At 37.6% G+C, this 21,246-nt stretch overlaps 1 long non-coding RNA gene across 1 annotated transcript; it reads left to right on the plus strand.

The window, feature by feature from the left end:
• Window positions 1-2,410: 2,410 nt before the first annotated feature.
• LOC121973692 lies at window positions 2,411-3,863 on the plus strand. The gene is made up of 3 exons (XR_006109711.1): window positions 2,411-2,433; window positions 3,473-3,519; window positions 3,832-3,863. It is a non-coding gene; the product is annotated as an uncharacterized LOC121973692 (long non-coding RNA).
• Window positions 3,864-21,246: the final 17,383 nt, after the last annotated feature.

Consider the following 21,246-nt stretch of genomic DNA (forward strand, 5'->3'; position numbering starts at 1 on the left):
ATCAGTCATGTGATTATATGTCAAATCAGTTCTAGTTCAGCTTTAGTTTAACTCAGCTATGTTTCAGTTAGTCCTTTCTTATTGATACACATGCTAGCTTATGATTCGCTTTATATGCCATGCTTTAGTGTTCATGTTCAGTGATTTCAGTAGGCTATGCTTCAACAAGTTTAACATATGTTTAATAGCATGTTTTTAAAATCATAGATGCATCGTATGCATGTTTTAGTGAGGTAGATGGTTTCTTACTAAGCGAAAGCTTATAGATATTTTCTTTTCCTTATACTGCAGATAAAGGTAAAGGAAAGATGGACTAGCGGAGGCTGGAGGGCAATGCTACGAAGATGTGTGTGGGCAGGAACTTGGAGTAGAGATCCTAGGGAATTACAGCAAGCTTGTTTTTAAGCATTAGAACCTTTTAGCATTTTGTTATTTTGCACCTTCATATGTTAAGTGTTATGAATCAGTTAATCATGCATCCTATCATGCTCAGAACACTATTTTTGTGATGTTAGAATGTTTGGCAATTAGTTTAAAAATGTTATAAGTAGTCTTGGCACGAGCAAGTGCTGAAATCAGACCTTTGGCACAAAATCAGAAACTCGAATCGATCAGCTGATCGATTCGAGAGTTTCCAATCGATCGAAGGATCGACTGGGCATCTGGTTTCGCGAACAGTAGGCCTCTGGATCGATCGGTCGATCGATCCAGCCAATTCCGTCGCGAACACTGGATCGATTGACCAGTCTGGATCGATCAGCCGATCGATCCAGAATATTGCCCGAGCACAGTAGCGTGCTGGATCGATCACTGGATCGATCCAACCTATGTTCCGCATACAGTAGCCGGTTGGATCGATCACTGGATCGATCCGACCATTCCAATCGATCCGTGGATCGATTGGGAGGCCTGATATTAGCTAGAAACCCTTAGTTAGGTTCCTTGACATTGGGGAATGTAATATATGTCATGGATAGCTTAGATTACACCCCTTAGCACATGTAGAATAAAGAAGTGACAATAGTTTAGCAAAAATTTGATTAGTACAGCTTCCGCACTTAGTATTTAATGATGGTCATGGATTAGTTAGCACAGATTAATGTAACGATCGGCCTCACAGCCTAGTTAGTAGAAGGTGGGTCGTTACAAAATCACTATGCTATGTCCATCACTTGAGTTTTCCAGTGTAGTCTAGCACATTTCTGGGGAAAATAAGATTTACCTTTGCCAATATTGATCTTACATGGGCAAAATTATTTACATTTCTCCAATGTGTTAAATGAGCCTGTCTTCACTTAGCTTGTTCGAGGACGAAACAGAAAGGAAGCTTACGCCTTGGCTAAGCCTTCATCTGTAGCTGATCCATTAACAAAATGGCGACCTTTCAAGTCATGTGGTATCTACCAAAGTTATATGGGCTGTAAAACGCATGCAAGTATGGATTTTCTCATATTGTGAATTTTGTATCTACTGTCTCTTTAGCAAGAACCTAATTTACAAAATTTACTCTCTTATAACTAATGGTTATGGAGGATAACAACCAAGATATAATTAAGTGCATTTATGTTTCGGCTTAGAGTTCTTGCTGTTTACTTGACATCTGAAGATGGTAATTATGTGCAGAGTGGCTATGATACTTTGTAGTTGAAGAAAAATTCAATTACTTTGATGATCATCTAGGCTGAATATTAATGCTTGCATTTTTAATTAGGATAATTAATTTGTAAATTTAGCATGAATTCTTACTATTCTAATGAATCTAATACAAATTTTAAGTGTTAATAAATACATGTACATACTTTCAATTTTATGACAAATTTAGCACATTAAATCTAAGGTCCATACTGGGGAGGGTATCATTTGGTTGTCGTTGCATTTGAGAAGTCAAACAATGCTTCACTCTTAATCTAGTCATTTCTAATTGCTGTTATATATCTGACAATGCTTTCACTCTTAAATCTAGTTGTTTCTATATACAATGTCTGGTTACTCTGGTGATTATCCATTACTCTGTCTTTGTTCATTTTTAATTCAGTTGTTAAGAGGTGTAAACAAACTTATTCAATCACATGCATTCTACCAGGTTGGAGCTTGGTGAGACCGAAATGTAATCTGCACGAGTAGATAAGGGCTTGCTCCATACCTGGCAAAAGAATTCTTAGATTCAGGTGCCAAAGTTGTTGTCTCAGATGCACTAGTAAGGTGCACTAGTTCTTGATTCAGGTGCACTAGTTGTTATTTCCTGTTGCTAAGTTGGTTTCATGTATTCTTTCAACTATCAAGTTTCTTTTATGTTTATGCTAATTCTTTCCACTAATATGACATGTTTTCTGGCTTATAAATTTACCTCTTTTTGTTGTTATTGTTTCTACAGGATTTGTGTGTTGGGCTTCTTAGACGCTACATATATAACTTAAAGGCTTTGATCATTAAGTGAGTATTTTCTTTTGACCTTCTTGTTAAATCGATTCATGACCAAGTTAATTATGATTTTGTGAATTTCTGAATCCATCTGAATAGTTCCTAATACGGTTTAGGATTTAGGATAGACCGGATCCGGAAAGACTTTGCCAATTGAGTGACAAGCTCGTTGATTATTGGAGCTATTACTAGGGTGATATAGTAATTCTAATAATTAATTAGTCAGTTGTTTTGATCTTTCCAGCAAGAGATCTGAATGAAGTTTCCAGCATATGAAGAAAAAAAAATCTTTTGGGGTTCAAGCTTGCGTGCCCGATTACGAGTTTTACAATGTCGTTACTTTCTCTAATTTTTGGAATCCATTAGCTGGACCTCTTCATTCATGTTTCAGTAGATCCTAAACATTCTTGGTCTAGGGAAGAATTTTAACTAGAAATAAGTTTAGTCTCACTTGACTCCCATAAAGATTTAGATGCATATTTCTACCCTTGAAAAGTTTGCAGATCCTGTAAAAATTCATTGGCTTAATTCAATCACAGTTTGAAATTGTTCCTACATTCCAGTTGTTGCTAAACTATTTTCCAAGAATTTCTCTTTGTTGTTATTATGTACAAACAAAATTAGAGGTAGACATAAACTCTTCACCTCTGCAATCAAAATGATGGAAATTGGAAAGAACAACAACTATCTTTCCCATATAATTCTCTAATCTGAATGGACTATCTTATCCTATTGACTGTTATGGGTGCTAAAGGGAATATATATCTCCCTATTACTAGCTTGGAATATGATAAACAATTATTTTTGTGACTCTTTTACAACATTATGAGGTCAACAAGCATTTAAACAATATTTGTTTTCCAATATAATCTCACCACACAAAACAGAATTAAGAAATTACTTTGATCACAGATTACATTCAAGCCAAATGTTATACAGGCTTGATTTTGTTTTATTGTTCAGAATACTATGGAAACAAAAACAATATTGCATCATTTATTAATCTTCAAATGACACTCTAACTGAATTCTGGTTTTGGTGGCATTTGCAGGTCCATGATGCTTCCTTCCAACATGTTGATAACCATGCTAATTGAAGGTCTATTTTCTAGCTTTATCTGTATGCACCATAAACCCATTATCATCATCTTTTTTGCAATTTCTTTAGTCTTAGGATTAGCATCAGTCTCAGGACTAACAAGACTGGTATCAGGAGTGACCAAATCATAGTACTTATCAAAATTATCATAAACCCAGTTTGGTGTTAGATTGGGTATATGACAATTTTATGTGCATATGCAATTTGTATCATCTTCAGGAACTGGCAAATGGTCAAAACAAGTTTAATAATAAGGAGCACACATATAGCTTGATATCTGAATTGCTTCCCTTGCTGAAACATATCTATCAGAACCAATTAAATGAACTGGAAGTAAAGCAAGGGGATCAAGGTAAGCTTCAAAACAATTGCCTAATTTCTTCCTCCAGTTAGATATCCTCTTGATTGATCTATCATCCAGAAGATGGATTTTCTGGTGTACTTCTTCGAGTATATGAGCCTCACAATGAGCTTGTTAACTGGTATGTCTTCACATCTTTAACACCTATGAGAATTTTGTAATTTGCTATGTTTCTGAAATCATGGACATAATAACTGAATAATGTGTCCTGACCCTGTTTCTTAAATGGTCATTTGTAAACTTGTGCCTCTATTTTGCTTTAGCAAGTTCTAATTTTTAGGTCATATTCTGTTCTTTGTTATCGTCTCATCATGCATTAAAATGTTCACTTGATTGATATTGTTTTCTTTTCTTGTTTCCCCCTTGGAACCAATAATTATTGCAGGACTTCACTAGTGGATTTTCATAGAAGTTGCTCAAATTGCTCTTACAAACTTTGCTTAGATTGTTGCGGAAAGATAGTAAAGGGATCTGCTTCTCAGACACCTGCAATTGATTCCTCCAAGGCTGGTAGGAGACAGAGGGCAAAGAAGTATGTCATCAGAGAAATTGTTGGGAAAAGACAGAGACGTTCCACAGGCGAGCGACCAGATAACTCATCTTTATTCACCGTTGAATCTGATAGCAAGGCTAAGAATCATGGAAGCAACATTCCTTGCCCACCCAAGGAATCTGGAGGTTGTGGAAACGGTCTTCTTAAGTTAACTTGCAGCATACCATTTGTTTGGTCTAAAACGGACTTCTCTTCTCTCTTTCAACTATGATTTTTAGTCTTGGTTTACTAATATATTATTTATGTGTTTTTACAGTTTATAAATCTCAAGTATTCCAGAGTTAAAATTGATGAAGTGTGGTTCGAGTGGGTTGAATGCATGCTAGATTATATTTGAAGTGCGGTTCTACCTTGATGTGTTGTTAAAAGAATGTTCTACCTTGATTCTGATATCTATTAGCTTTTGATGTAAAAAGAATGTTTGTGTATTTTATGGATACTGTTGTAAGAAGATTATTTATGTAATTTATGAATATTTGTGTATTTTATGGATACTATTGAATGAAGAATATTTGTGTAATTTATGAATATTTGTGTTTTTTTTGGTTACTGTATTCATTGTTTTGGAAATCAATGTGCTGTTAAAAAATATCGATTTTACATCGGTTCTCCACCGTTGCAAAACCGGTGTTATTAACTAATATTACATCGGTCATATACCGCTGCCAAAACTGGTGTTATTAGCATATAATATTACATCGGTTTTACACTGTTGATGAAACGATGTCGTTAAGTCATACTATACCGGTTAATAACCGATTCGAACACCGATGTCGTTAAGTGATACTACACCGGTTTTAACCCGATATCTAAAACGGGAGACCTTTTACATCGGCTTCATAAACATCGGTCGAAAATGAAATAGACACCGGTGGAAAACCGATGTCTATGAGGGTTTTTGTTGTAGTGGAGGAAAATGGGATCGGTAGACAGAACGACGAGATTAGTCGATGGAACGGTGAGATTAGTCGACCAAACGAAGGCTCATTCGAAGCAACAGAATCTGGACGGGAAACTGGTTAGGTTCAGAAGGTTCGGTTGACCGAACACTTGGATCAGTCGACCGATCAGCATCAAGTCAAAAGTGATCCCGAGATTAGTGGATCTGGATCAAGTTTAACTCGGATATAAAAGGGGCCTCGACCAGCAGCTTCGAGTAAGACATTAAGATAACTAAAATAGAATGATCTTCTAACGTGCGCGCTACTCCAAAACTACTCAACAACGTCGAACCATTGCTCCGACAATCGACGAACATCTTCTTAATCTTTTATTGTCGGTAACATAATTTTATATAACAATTGTACTTCAAATTGTAACTTTCCGAATCTATAGTGATTGCCCAATGAAAGCGATCAACGATTACGAGCCTTAGAGTAGGAGTAGTCATAGGCTCCGAACCAAGTAACTAAAAGTGTTAGTGCTTGTTCTTTTGTTTCTTTCTATCTTCCGCTGTGTTATTCCGTATTTTACGAAACGAGTAAAAAAGTCACGAGTGCTATTCACCCTCCTCTAGTATGCATCGATCCTACAATGTTGACATGGCCTCTCATCGAAGCTTCATCCGTAAAGTTTTATCCACCTTTGGGCGCTTGGACCGTTGAAGTGGGCTCATCCAATTGACGCTCTCCAACTCAGCTCCTGGATAACTTTTCTGGTCTGGGCGCCTGGACCAAGTTCGAGCGTCCGGACCACCAAGGTGCCTAGTCAGGCACCTACTGATCATAGTTGGTCCGAGCTCCGGGACCAGCTTGGGGCGCCCAAACCAACTCCGGGTGCTCGGACACTCTTTTTACAATTTTTCTTTCTTGCAAAAACAAGTTAGTCCATATAACAAAAATATATTTTTCCTGCAAAACAAAATTAGCACAATCAAGCAGGATAATAGTAGTAATTAGATTCTGTCTACTCGAGACTAAGATCTAGTTAAGGTCTCAGCTTAGGTTTCCCAAATAGACCTAAGTTGGACCAACGCCTACAGTTTCCTCAACCGGGAATGCATCTTCATTGGATCTCTCCTCCAGTTGTTTACCTCCACTTACCAACTGCAGTCGCTTGACTTGTCTTTGACCCACCAGGTCTTCCCACCAGTTGTCAGGTCTACAGACCCAACTTGACTTCAGTCGGTTGTCAGGTTCCCCAGATTCAACCGGACTTTCCATCAGGTATCAGGTCCAGTGGACCTATCTGGACTTCGCACTAACTACCGAGTCTCGTGAATTTAGCTAGATTTTAGCCTGGTGTCGGGTTCTCTAGACTCGTCAACTCCTGTACACTTGGTTAATCAATTAGATCACAAATACTCTAACTTTAATCCATTTGTCATTCATCAAAACCTGAATTAGATCATTAGTACAAATTACACCAATAATCTCTCCTTTTTTGATGTAATGACAACCTGAGTTAAAGTTCAAAAAAATCATATTGAAAGACAATATGCAACATGCAAACAAATGATCTAAGTTAATTTTGAAATTGATTTACTTGATCAAATTTGTTTGTTTTTTCTATAATAACTCATACCCTTCCCCTTTGGCATTAATAAAAAAAAAGGTAAAAGATAAGCAAAAGATAAGTAATGCCAAACAGAAATGTAGATAGAGAACTAAAGGTAAATACTTTGTATATGTCGGACTCAGGGAGAGGTTTGTAAATTTATTTATACTTTGTATTTGAATAATTTGTTTAAAAATTTTTTAAGAAGACTTTTTCAACATTTTCTGAGTAAATTTGTTTAAAAATTTCTAAGTGAACATTTTTCAAGCTTTAAGTAAAAATTTCTATGTAAACTTTTTTAAAAAATCATTTGAGTAAATTTTTTTCAAAAATTTAAGTAACAATTTCTAAGTAAACTTTTTTAAAAATTTTCTGAGTAAACTTTTTTTTTTTTTAATTTCTAAGTAATATATGCAAAAGAATTTCTAAGAAAAATTTTTAAAGTAATTTTAAATAAACAATTTTCTGAGAAAAATTTTTAAAAAAATTTATAGAATTAATTTTCTAAAAAAAAATTCAAAGTAATTTTAAAGAAATAATTTTCTAAGAAAAATTTTCAAAGAAATTTTAAATAAATAATTTTGAAAAGAGTTTTTCAAATTAATGTTTCAAAGAAATTTAGTAAATTAGTTTTAAAAGTATTTTCAAAATATACTTCAGAACAAAGTAAAAATATTTTTCAAAGTAGTTGAACCGTTTTTCCCGCTTAAGTTAACACTTTCCCTTAATTTGTACTAGGGTTTGAGTATATTAAATTTTACAATATATTTTCAAGGTCCTTCCTCAACTTTAACTTAGCACCTTCTGATTTTTTTTATTAGTAATAGGAAGTTCTATCTAAGTGTTTACGAGATTTAGTGTTAGTAATACTTATATTTAGTAAATATATTATTTATATAAGTATTTCTACATATTTATTATAATTGTTCATTTAAGTTTGATTAATTAAAATAAGATTATTTAAATTAATCATATTAGTTTTAATTTTATTTTACTTCATCTTTATATTTTGATTAGATTTAACTTAAGTTAAATTATTAATTAAAGTTAATTAATTTTATTTATTTAATAAAATTTAAGGCTTAATTTTAATTAATTAATATAAGTTTATTTAGTGTTTTAGATTTTCGTATATTTTAAGTTATATTTAATTTATGTTTTAGTATAATTTAAGTAAAATTTTTAAGTTTTAGTTAAGTGTTTAAATAATATTATAAAAGAATATTAAAATAATTTTTAAAATATTTTAAAATATATATTTTTTAATTTTTTAAATTTTTTTTTAAAATAAATGATTTTAATTTTATTAAAATAATTTTTTAAAAGTTTTTAAAATAATTTTTAAAAGAATTTTTTAATATAATTTTAAAAGAATTTTTTAAAATAATTCTAAAATATTTTTAAAATAATTTTTAAAAGGATTTTTTTAAAATAATTTTTAAAAGGATTTTAAATTAATTTTTAAAAGGATTTAAAAATAATTTTTAAAAAGATTTTAAATTAATTTTTAAAAGGATTTTAAAATAATTTTTAAAAAAATCTTTTAAAAATTCTTTTAAAAACCTTTTTAAAAGGATTTTATAAAATAATTTTTGAAAGGATTTTAAAAATAATTTTAAAAAGGATTTTTAAAATAACTTTAAAAAGGTTTTTAAAAGATTTTTTAAAAGATTTTTTTAAATAATGTAATACATTAACTAATTTTATTTTGACTTTAATTTACTTTAGTTTAATTTTAAATTTAATCCTTTATTCACCTCATCTAGTCTAAGTTTTCAAACAAAGGGATTCTATGATTTTGTGAGATTAGTTAAGTTGAATTTCATAATTTGGTTTAACTTGTATTAGATTCAAGTTTGATTTTGGGTTCAACAAATAGACATTCTTTGGATAAACTTCTAAGTTATGGTGAGTCACAGGATATCATCAGGATAACCATGCATTCAAAATTTTTCAAATAGTCTCGCCCACTGAACTTAGACAAAATTTTGGTTTAACCTGCTATGATTGGTAAGGGGTAGCTTTAGTTAGTTCCACTAAGTCAAATGCACCAGGTCGAAATCATATCTTCCTAACACACATAGACAAAATTTCCCTGATCTACTATCTTCCAAAACTTCTCCAGTGCTGTCTGTCAAATTAAACTTTTGTCCCTAATTAAATTAGTCCTTAATTACCCAGCCGAGTAAATTATTATTTTGAAGGTGCCAACTAATTTGATGTCTCCTCCTGAATTATTGAGTTTGTATTATATTTCATTAAGATTAATTAAGTTTTAGTAAGGTTTAATTACTTGTAATTTATATTCAATTTAAGTTTTAATTTTGAATTAACTAAGCTAGTTAAATTATCCTTAAGATTTAAATTTTTATAGAGGGAGTGTAAAATATCAAAAATTGGCGAATAATGATAAGGGAATTTTTTGAAATTTTTAAAAATTTTCTAGGAATTTTTCGGACACCGTATGGACGAGTTTATGGGGATAAATTTGGGCCCCGGAAAGGCCTGTCTAAGGTATCCAATTTAAGCGAGGAAAAGTTAATTTTTTTTAATTATTTACTTATTTATTTCTTTCTTTCTTTGTTTTCGCCTTTCTTTCTCTCTTTTCTTCCCCGCCGAACCCAAGCCCTAACCACGACGGTTTCTTCCCTGCCTCACGATTAAAGCCGAGCCGATCCCCTTCCTTCTCCTCTTCCCACTTCCGATCCTTCCTCCCTCACTCTCTCGCGACGCCAGCCAAGTTCCTATTCCCCTTCCCCTCGCGTCACCCCGGTTGCAACGGCCGACACTGGTCGGAAGCCGCTGATCACCTCCTAGCCGTCTCCACCACCGCCGCCCCATCCGGCCGATTTTAGTGCCCTAGTTTTGGGTTCACAGCCGCCGCCGCACCTCTGCAGAGTGCTGACGCCGCTGCCCAAGTGCCCTCTTCCCTTGATTAATCCACGGTGAGGTTCAGTTTTGGTTGGGAATTCTGTAGATTCAAGGATCTTGATGAATTGTTTTCCTTTGTGATGATCTACTGTTCTTGATTAGAGGAAGCATAGGGCTACTGTGGATCAATCAACACGACTGTGAGGTTTCTAGTTTTTGGTTCCGGTAACATTCCAACCAGCAGCTTCCATTGTTCCAGCAACTTTAACAGGGTTGTGATTTGAGGTAAGGCATAAGGATATGAAATATTTTGTAGGTTGATCCTATCTGAGAAGCTAGACCAGACGGAGATCTAGAAGAAAGAAACCCACCGTGCTGATAAGGAATAATGTCGTGCCGATGGAGAATAACGTCTGCAGAATACCAATCCGAGAAACCCAAAGCGGATCGGGAAAAATAGAGTCACCGGAAGCCCTTCTTGCACGAAGACCCGATGATGAAGGAGAAATCTAAATCTGAAGAGAAGAAACCCAGATCCGAAGCTTCCAAGACCTCCTGTGCACAAGAGATCAACCAACACTATCGTCAGTGACCTAAGACCGGGGTGGGAATCCCTGGCTAGGCCCTCCGATGCTCAAATTAGTGATCTCTCTCGGTGTGGAAGAAGCAAGAAGAAGATGAACAGTAGTTTAAAATTAGCGTTATGAATATGCACAATGATGTGAACTTGCCTCGCCAACGGAGAGGATTCCCCCTTTTATACCACTTCATATAACCTCCGTGGTCATGAAGTGGACCTCGGTTTGTTAGAATTCGTTATGAGAAGACGTCAGCTGTGTACTTGTAGTAAATGACTTTTAAGGAATCCTTCTTGTACCCCAGATGTACCTCCTTTGTCGTTTAGTACCTGCAAAATAATCTGAAAGTACATTTCCCGCCGAAATATATAATACCTGTCATGTGGTTACATATTGCAGATATTCTCATTAATCATCCTATTTGAAATATTTATTTCTATTTTTCTCATGAGGCTCCTGTCTGCACCCTTTTATGCTATTTATCTTATCTAGTAACAGACTATATTCTGTCAAGTATCTTTCCAAGGTGTTGGTCGATTTAGCTGATATTAACCTCCATTTTTCAGGATATGTCGCGATCAATACTATTCTATATGCTTCAGAAGTATCTCCCGACCAATATTAGCTTACCTCCTTTGAGGTGTATAGATCTTCCTCCTGGGAAGCATATTTCGGTCGATATAGACTTACCTCTTATGTATCGGCCGATATTAGCCTACCTCTTTTGAGGTGTATAGATCTTCCTCCTGGGAAGCATATTTCGGTCGATATAGACTTCTTATGTATCGACCGATATTAGCCTACCTCCTTGGAGGTGTATAGATCTTCCTCATGGGAAGCATATTTCGGTCGATATAGACTTATCTATTATGTATCGGCCGATCTTAGCCTACCTCCTTTGAGGTGTATAGATCTTCCTCCTGGGAAGCATATTTCGGTCGATATAGACTTATCTATTATGTATCGGTCGATCTTAGCCTATCTCCTTTGAGGTGTATAGATCTTCCTCCTGGGAAGCATATTTCGGTCGATATAGACTTATCTATTATGTATCGGCCGATCTTAGCCTTCCTCCTTTGAGGTGTATAGATCTTCCTCCTGGGAAGCATATTTCGGTCGATATAGACTTACTTCTTATGTATCGGCCGATATTAGCCTACCTCCTTGGAGGTGTATAGATCTTCCTCCTGGGAAGCATATTTCGGTCGATATAGACTTATCTATTATGTATCAGCCGATCTTAGCCTACCTCCTTTGAGGTGTATAGATCTTCCTCCTGGGAAGCATATTTCGGTCGATATAGACTTATCTATTATGTATCGGTCGATCTTAACCTACCTCCTTTGAGGTGTATAGGTCTTCCTCCTGGGAAGCATATTTCGGTCGATATAGACTTATCTATTATGTATCGGCCGATCTTAGCCTTCCTCCTTTGAGGTGTATAGATCTTCCTCCTGGGAAGCATATTTCGGTCGATATAGACTTATCTATTATGTATTGGCCGATATTAGCCTACCTCCTTTGAGGTGTATAGATCTTTCTCCTGGGAAGCATATTTCGGTCGATATAGACTTATCTATTATGTATCGACCGATATTAGCCTACCTCCTTTGAGGTGTATAGATCTTCCTCCTGGGAAGCATATTTCGGTCGATATAGACTTACCTATTATGTATCGGCCGATATTAGCCTACCTCCTTTGAGGTATATGTCAATTAATGCGAACCTTACCCTTGGGAGGTATGTCTCGGCCAATATAAACCTAACTCCCCCTGGGAGGCATGTCCCTGCCGATATACACCTAACTCCCCTTGGGAGGTATGTTTCGGGCGATATAAACCTTACTCCCCCTGGGAGGTATGTCCCGACCGATATTAGCCTACTTCCTTTGGTTTATTACTTCCTTTCTTTTCCTTATCGGGGACCCACAAAACCTAACCCATATCACTAGCCTTCCATTCAAGTCTAGTCGAAGGAGGTGTAGATGACTGACTAGACATAAGTCTGGTTTTGTCTTTTCCTACCCGTGACTCTACTCCAGATATTGAAATGACCTCACAAATTTTGTGTACCACTGTCTCATTAAGTCCAGTATAGCGATCCTGTAAGCCTTTTGAGTCTTTAAATAGGGCTACAACTTTCTCTTCGTCCACCACCCATCTCAGTTCTTTTCCTTCCTTGTCTCCTTCTACTACCAAGGTTATGGTCTCAGATCCTCCGCTTCGGGGGCAATTTTTGTTGGACAAGGTGAAATCTATATATGAGTTTATTGGGATTTTGGCTCTGACTACCTCTAAGGTTCAAGGGACTATCTTAAGAGATGAAGCTTCACAATTCATATTTTTCATCCAAAGATGCCGATGCTCTGAAGGACTCAAGAAACTTCAGAGAGATTTTTGCTACTCATAGAGGGGCAGCCAAATGACCCAGGGGCGCTGTGTGAAGGGCACAACACATGCTACCCTTGGGCTATACCTGGTTGCTTCACTTGCCGAGCTCTAGGGCTTGAGAGGGGAAGTGGTTTTTACATTTACTTTTCCATCATAGTCTGTATGGACCTTTCTCCTTCCCCCTGCCCTTGAGTTTTTCTACCTTGTTGCTTTCTTCGTCCCGGGCAGAATATTGCCACTTATGTGCCTTGACAAGCCCGGACGAAGTGAGATATTTCCATCTCTGCTCCATGGTAAGTTTGAATCCCATGGGACTGAAATTTTCTAAGCGTTGTAAGAGCTTGTGTTTGTGAACTTTGTTATTTGTCTGAGGCTTACTGTTCTGAGGGGAAAATGTAATGTTATGTACTTGATCAGATTCTAAGTGTAACAATAGACTTTTGTATTGAATTAAATGAGTCTATGGAGTCCTTCTGTAATTTACCAGAATAAATGTGATGTTGTATTTATTACCTCTTTGTGTGTCCTTTATCATGCCTGAGGCTATCCTAATTGTTGGCATACTTCTATATCATGCCTACCTAGCATAACCAAAGTAATATCGGCTAATATAAAATTATTTTGATCAATATTAGTAAGTATTTCATAAGGACGTTAATCTAAAATCTGTCATCCACCTAAATCTCCATCCTTAAATGTTTTTGTCCTTAGTTTGGACTTTAGTCAAGAAAATTAGTCCTTTTCACTTTATCATGTCCAGTTAACCACGTCTTCTTTCGAAGCTTCCTAGCTGGTGATTGGCTCCTCTTCAGGTGAGAGAATGTTAAAAATGTGCCCCGAGACGCTACCAACCCCAGCGTGATCCGAGCTATCACCTTTGATATAAATGTTGTTATGATAGTATGACACACACTTTTTCTAACCGCCACGTCACGTGGGTCTTCTGCCTTTCTATTGTGATCCTTCGCGCCTGCTGCAAAAAATGTTTTGATCTGACGATGGTTGTGTGTTTTCCATACCCTAAACCCTTCGTCTCCTTTTAAACTTTGTCCCTTCTGTTCTATTCTAGCGTTCTTTTCTTGTTGCAGTCTTCAACCAAACCTCGGGCTCATCATTTCTCGGCGATCTTCTTTCTTGCCTTCAGTAAGTAGTCTATTGTTTCATTAGCCTATACTTTTGCCCATGGCTGAGGAAGCAATCGCCCCGTGGTATGTCCATATGTCCTCTTCCTTTGATAAAAATGCGAGGCTAGCTATCCGTCGTCAATATGAAATTCCCCAAGAGTATGACATCATAATACCCACACCGGATGATCGTCCTCATCGTCCCCTTGATAATTACGTGACCTTTTTCAGGGACCAGTTGATAGGGGGCTTAAGGTTCCCCATTCCTCCTTTCTTGATTGAAATAAGCCAATATTTTGATATTCCTTTGCAACAGCTTGCCCCCAATGCATTTCGTTATCTATGCGGTACTTACATGTTGTTTCGTTTGCGGGATATTCCTCCTACTCCTCAAAATTTCTTCATGTTTTCTTATCCCAAGTGCTCGGAACCTGGTGTCTTCTTATTCCAGTCGCGAACTAAAATTGTCCTTTTTGGAGATATGCCGTCGTCTCTCAAAGCCTGGAAATCTCATTTTTTTCTTCTTAAAGTTTCCAGGACCTATTCCTTGGTCTCATGCTTGGAAATCTTTCTTGCCCCCTTGCCTGATGTCAAGGAATTTCATCTTCATCCTTCTTTCCCTATCTATTGTGAGAAATTATTAAATCATCGACTTTCTATTCTTAAGTGGCTACGAATTGATCTCCTATACTTGTTTGGCTTAAGCCCTGTCAGACCTGATATTCGGGTTCCTTTAGGTAACACCTCATTTCTTTCTTCTTATTTTTAACTAACTAAACTATTGTTATTTTCTCTGTAGTGGATAGCTTTTATGATACTTTGATTGACGAAGAACTACTTGTGGAAGAGGACATACTTCACGCCAAGGAAGCTGAACTTCTAGCTGCTATTGCTCTTCCTCCTCCACTCGAAGAACCAACTCCTTTGGCTGAAGTATCCAGTTCTTTGGGTGCTCTTGAAGCTCTTGAAGCTCCTGGAGACCCTTCTGCAGAGATCCTTCCCAATCCTGTACCCGCTGTTATCTCTCCAGCGGCTGCTGCTGTCTCCTCATCTGCCCCTCTTCCCTTCGTTGAGCTCACGTCTCCGGGTAGCTCTGGTAAATCGATAACTGAACTTTCTAAGGGTAAACGCCCAGGGCGTAAACTTACCAGGGCTCCTCCTTCGAAAATGAGGCTCATTCTCCCTACTGACGAGCTAGTTTAGGAAGGTTTTACCTCGGCTGACCTTCCTTCTGATGAGCCGACATTGGCGAAACTCTATCCTTCCCTGAGTTTTCCTGCCTCACCTTTCGCTAATGCCAGTGCTTCTGGCGATGTATCTTTCACTTTTCCCCTATCTATCCCAACTTCTGGATCTTTACCTTCCTCGCCTTCTTCTTACTTAGTCTTTTCTCCCCCCTCTATTCCTACTTCTTCCTTCTCGACTGGTTCTTCTGCCATTCCTGTTCTCCCCATATTATTAGGGGGTTCTTTTGCCAGCTCTTGGGATGAAGTTCGTCCCCTTTTTGAAGAGCTCTCTATTCCTGAGGCAATTGATCGCTTCTCTCATAAGGAGAATTAGGTATGCTTGTTAACGCCTATTTTCTATTTCTCAACTATTATCTTATGGCTTTTTGTTGTACTTCCAGCGATGGATAGAAAATATGGGTTTTTCTTGACTACTGCACAACTTATACACTGAGAATAAGAGGTTGAGATCTGAAAATGATAAGCTGAAACAAGAGGTTGCTGAGTTATCTTCTGCTTCATTTTCTGCTACTGCCAAGAAACAACTCGAAGCACAAATTGAAAGTCTTCAGACGAAATTTAAATCGGCTACTGACCTTAACTAAGAGTTGACTTCCAAACTTGGCGAATTAAAGGATAATTATGAAGCAGAACTAGCTGAAAAACTCAAAGCACTGCAGTTGATGGAAGATGAAATAACTTCCTTGAACACCTCCCTTAACTCAGTCAAGACCGAGGTTTCTGCAAAAGAAGCTGAATTGAAGACTTCTCAGATGGCTCTAGTGGTTTACAAGGGTGACGAAGATGTTAGTTACAGGGAGCGGGCCACTGCCATGATAGAGTCTCCTGAATTCAACAAGCCAATTGTGAAGTCCATCTTGTCAGCCTTTACTGCAGGAGCTCAAGGGGCAATTCAGCAATTAAGAGAAGAGAGTTACTTATCTCGTGACCCTCCTCCTAATTTCTTAAATCGACGCAGATTGATTGAGAACAAACCCCCTGATCTGTACCCTAAGTTGACTCTGACTTGAATTCAAACTCTTGTAAAGAAGCGGGCTGAAACTTTGTAATGACGATTTCACATAACGCTGCTTATTCTCCTTTTGTTATCAATTTCACTCTTTCTCATGATAGTTATCTGTTTTATATAAATGTGTCCAATGTTGCTCGGTTTGCCACCATACAATCTCTCTCAACAGATTATCATGTCTTAGATCGTTTCCTTATGCCCGGACGATATATATCAAGATTGATAAATATCGTCCGATATTCCATAACGCAGTTATGTCTCGCCCGATTTGACACAGCTCTATCATGATGTCCTTAATATTGGTCGATTTATTTTACTCGACCGATTTACCCCTATGTCTTCATATGTCCTTTTCACGTATTAATCTAGTCTCATAGGGTTTTATTATAGTGTATATTATTTGACTCATTATGATAAGCTTTTGGTCAACATACTAGTTTGCTCTTTGTCTCGGCCGATCCATCAGGACCGTCCGTTTCATATTTGCAGATTGTATCCAGTATCTTCTAACCAAGTCTCGTTTGTTTAACTAATATCTGGTGCTCAACTTTTATTTTATTACACCCATACCCTAAACTTATAATTACTGTACTAATTTTTCTCTGTACTTGTCAGGTTTTCTTAAGAATTACTTCTAGGGAAACTTCACACATTTTCTGAGGTAGATTACTTAACTTTACTTCTTTCCCTTTATTTTATTCTTTAATATTATTACTCATTTATGACGATTGGCATTCTAAGTACCTTTTTACTCTCCTTTTTCCTTCTGCTATTTCTATTTGGGGGTTTTAGCATAGGGCCAGAAGAGAGACAAGGGTTTACGAAGTTTTCCCCTGCTTTCCTTCATCTCTCGTCTTCTTCCTTGATTCCTCTTTCTCTGATCGTTTCTTCATATGGCGGCTTCTCCTCCTGCGTGGTTTCTCTCATGTTCTTCCGACCTCATAGATACAGAAGAAGTGGACTTACAAGCAACCTATGGTTTTCCTTCTTATATCATCCGTCCCGCTCCTCATGAGGGTCCACATCTTCCTCCCTTAGGGTGTATCTCTATCTTCAGAGATCAAGTCCTTCAGGGCTTTCGCTTTCCTCTTCACCCTTTTTTCTGTAATGTCAGCCATTATTTTAATATCTCACTCAACCAGTTTGTCCCTCAATTCTTTTCCATTCTTATGGGTTTTATTGGGGTATCTAAACTGTTAGATTTCCCCTTGTCTCCACGTCTTTTTCATCACTTCTTCATTCTTCGTCGCGTGGATGTTGGTATTTTTAAATTCCAATCCCGTCCCAAGGCTATTTTGTTCAATCACATTCCTCCTTAGGGGGAATGGTATCATAAATTTTTCTATATGCGTCTCCCTTCTCCCCCTCCGTTTCCTATTCGGTGGATACATGACTTACCTCCACTTCCTAGCACCCATGATCTTCTTGATGATCCCTCTGTTGCTTCTGCTCTACCTAAACTGAGGGGAGCAAAATTCAGCTTGCCGCATCTAATTGTGGAAGGTTTAATGTTTCCTTTTGGAATAGGCAAAATTGACACTCCTTTGGATGGATCCTTTGGTATGTAAAAACATCTCAATCCGTATTTACTGATTAATACATCTATTTTATAACGGTATTTAATCCTTGTATTTCAGCTGATATTCTTCTTCCAGCCTTTATGTACAAGAATCCTGCCATGACTAACTCTTTTGTAAATAATCTTGGAGAAGAATGGTTACGCAATCGCTGATCGAATCCCAATTTTTCTACCTTGGGTTTACTGTATGAAGAAGAACGGCGGGCAGAGGCTGTCGCACTCATGGAAGAGGAAGAAGAAGAGCCTTTTGTTACCTTGGTTAAAAAGCCAAATCTTACTGAGGCTTCTCCCTTTAGTGATTTTTTTGGCACTTTTGTGCAAGCTTCTCTTGTCCCGGCGCCTATTTCTCTTGAGAGAGGTAAGGCACCGATAACTCCAACCCATATTATCTATAATCCTGCTCTTAGGATGATGAGACTCGGTCTACTTATCCCTTCTTCTTCTATTATTTCAGCTCCTCCTGCTTCTGCTTCTGATATGGCCACTATTCCTCCTGTGTCCTCTGCATCTTTGGCATTGGCCTTGCCTCCCTTGGCTTCTAGGCCTCGAGCCAAATGGACACCTTGCCGAAGATCCTCTCCAAGTGTCAGTCCTTCAACCGTTAATGTTCCCACAACTGCAATAGCTCCTCCTACACTATTACCTTTTATCCCCTCTAGTTCTTCCCCTGTTTCTCTTGTTTCGACTATCCCTTTCCCTTTTATTGCATCCTCTTCTTCTTCGCCTCCTGCTTCTTCCATTCCCCATCCTTTATTTAGACAGGCTGCGGGTTTACCTTCTCAATTGGGACAACCTTCTAGTCCGTGTAGTTATGGCTCTCTGCAACTACAAGGTCTATTAGCCGAATCTTGGATGCAGGGTTGTGAACAACTAAGAGGCCTTAGTCTTCCACACCGAGCTGATCGCCATAGTCGTCAGGCAGTGGCTGTAAGTATTTCTAGTTATAGGTTATTAACTTTGTATCCTCATTCCTAACTATATTATCCTTTTGTTTAGTTCCACGCCTCAAGTTTACACATCGACCAGCTACTTACAGCTAAGGATCAGGAGAACCAAACATTAAAAGCTCAATTGGAAATGTTGAGGGCTACTTCTCCTACTTCTAATAGCGACTGGGCTCAGATGCAAGAGAAAGTGGCCCTACAAGATCAACAGTTGGGGACCTTGAAACAAGAATTAAAGGAATGCCAAAAACTATTGAAAGATAAAGAGCTTGCTAGAAGGACGTTAGAATTACAGGTGGATAGGCTACATTCTGGTATTCGACTAGAGATTGCTTTGAAAGAGAAAGCTCTCTTAGATGCTTCTCAAAAAACTCTTATTTTAGAGAAAGTAGAGAAGCTTCATAATGCCTGTCTTTCTGACCAGGCTCAGGACTTAGCCTCTCATGATTTCATTCTCCTACAGGAACAAGAGCAGAGGAAAGCTCAAGAGGTTGAATTGGAACAGCTTAAATCAGAAAAGGATGTTTTGAAAGAACAAAACATAAAACTGCAAGCTGATTTCCAAAGTTATAAGGAGCAAGAAAAGAGTCGGTGGGAAGAGTGGCGACAGGCTTATTTAAAGTCTTCAGCATTTGCCCAAGAATTTGTTCGCAGGATAGTGGGTGCTTTGAATCATTCCATATCGGGAGTTCTTCAACAACTAAGAGAGGGTGGTTATCTACCCAAGGAACCTCCCCTTTCTTTCATAAATCGTCGCAGGCTTAACGAAGAACTGCCCGCAGATTTGAAAGGTCCTTTTCCGAATGTTTAAGGGGATCATTTATAAAAGGCTTGTAATATAAGAACTGATAATGAAAAGAAATGCAATTAAAGCTTGGTAATCAAGTACTTGTAGTATATAAGAAATTTTTGATACTTACTCGCTTCTTTATTATGCTGGTTTGAGAATACCCCTTCTGAAAAGCTTGTGAGTATTAAATATAAACCTTATTCGAGAATTACTTGCTCATCTCATGAAGTTAAGCCTTGTTCTGATGAATCCTTCTGCAGACAACATCTGGTGTACTTCATAATTTCAAAAGAATGTATAATTTCAATTGATTTCTAGATAAAGAACTGCATAAAATTCCTGAGTTCTGAGCTGAATAAATTACTCCAGATGAATTTTAAATAAAGACTTCTAAATGGATAGGCTTCCAAACGATTAATGTATCATATGTATAGAATCCCTTTTTGAATCCTGTCTTCATATCTGTATAACCCCAGTCAATTAGGCTTTGAAATTATAAAATTTTTCTCTCGATTGTGTTCTGTGATGGTTTATAGTCTCCGGTCCTTCTCATGAACACCCGTCCGAGTTATTTAATGCGATTTCCCGATTGACTTATGTTCTCTGATGGTTTAAAGTCTCCGGTTCCTCTTATGAAGACCCACCCAAGTTACTTCATAAGATTCCCCGATTGACTTGTGTTCTCTGATGGTTTAGAGTCTCCGGTTCCTCTTATGAAGAATCGTCCGAGTTACTTCATAAGATTTCCCAATCGACTTATGTTCTCTGATGGTTTAAATTCTTCGGTTCCTCTTATGAAGATCCGTCTGAGTTACTTCATAAGATTTCCCGATCGACTTATGTTCTCTGATGGTTTAGAGTCTCCGGTTCCTCTTATGAAGACCTGTCCGAGTTACTTCATAAGATTTCCCGATCGACTTGTGTTCTATGATGGTTTAGAGTCTCCGGTTCCTCTTATGAAGACTCGTCCGAGTTACTTCATAAGATTTCCCGATCGACTTATGTTCTATGATGGTTTAGAGTCTCCGGTTCCTCTTATGAAGACCCGTCTGAGTTACTTCATAAGATTTCCTGATCGACTTGTGTTCTCTGATGGTTTAGATTCTCCAGTTCCTCTTATGAAGACCCGTCCGAGTTACTTCATAAGATTTCCCGATCGACTTGTGTTCTATGATGGTTTAGAGTCTCCGGTTCCTCTTATGAAGACCCGTCCGAGTTACTTCATAAGATTTCCCGATCGACTTATGTTCTATGATGGTTTAGAGTCTCCGGTTCCTCTTATGAAGACCCGTCCGAGTTACTTCATAAGATTTTCCGATCGACTTGTGTTCTCTGATGGTTTAGAGTCTCCGGTTCCTCTTATGAAGACCCGTCCGAGTTACTTCATAAGATTTCCCGATCGACTTATGTTCTCTGATGGTTTAGAGTCTCCGGTTCCTCTTATGAAGACCCGTCCGAGTTACTTCATAAGATTTCCCGATCGACTTGTGTTTTATGATGGTTTAGAGTCTCCGGTTCCTTTTATGAAGACCCGTCCGAGTTATTTCATAAGATTTCCCGATCGACTTATGTTCTATGATGGATTAGAGTCTCCGATTCCTCTTATGAATACCCGTCCGAGTTACTTCATAAGATTTTCCGATCGACTTGTGGTCTATGATGGTTTAGAGTCACCGGTTCCTCTTATGAAGACCCGTCCGAGTTACTTCATAAGATTTCCCGATCGACTTATGTTCTCTGATGGTTTAGAGTCTCCGGTTCCTCTTATGAAGACCCGTCCGAGTT

The sequence above is a fragment of the Zingiber officinale genome, chromosome 4A (assembly GCF_018446385.1).
Source record: "Zingiber officinale cultivar Zhangliang chromosome 4A, Zo_v1.1, whole genome shotgun sequence".
Classification (NCBI taxonomy): Eukaryota; Viridiplantae; Streptophyta; class Magnoliopsida; order Zingiberales; family Zingiberaceae; genus Zingiber; species Zingiber officinale.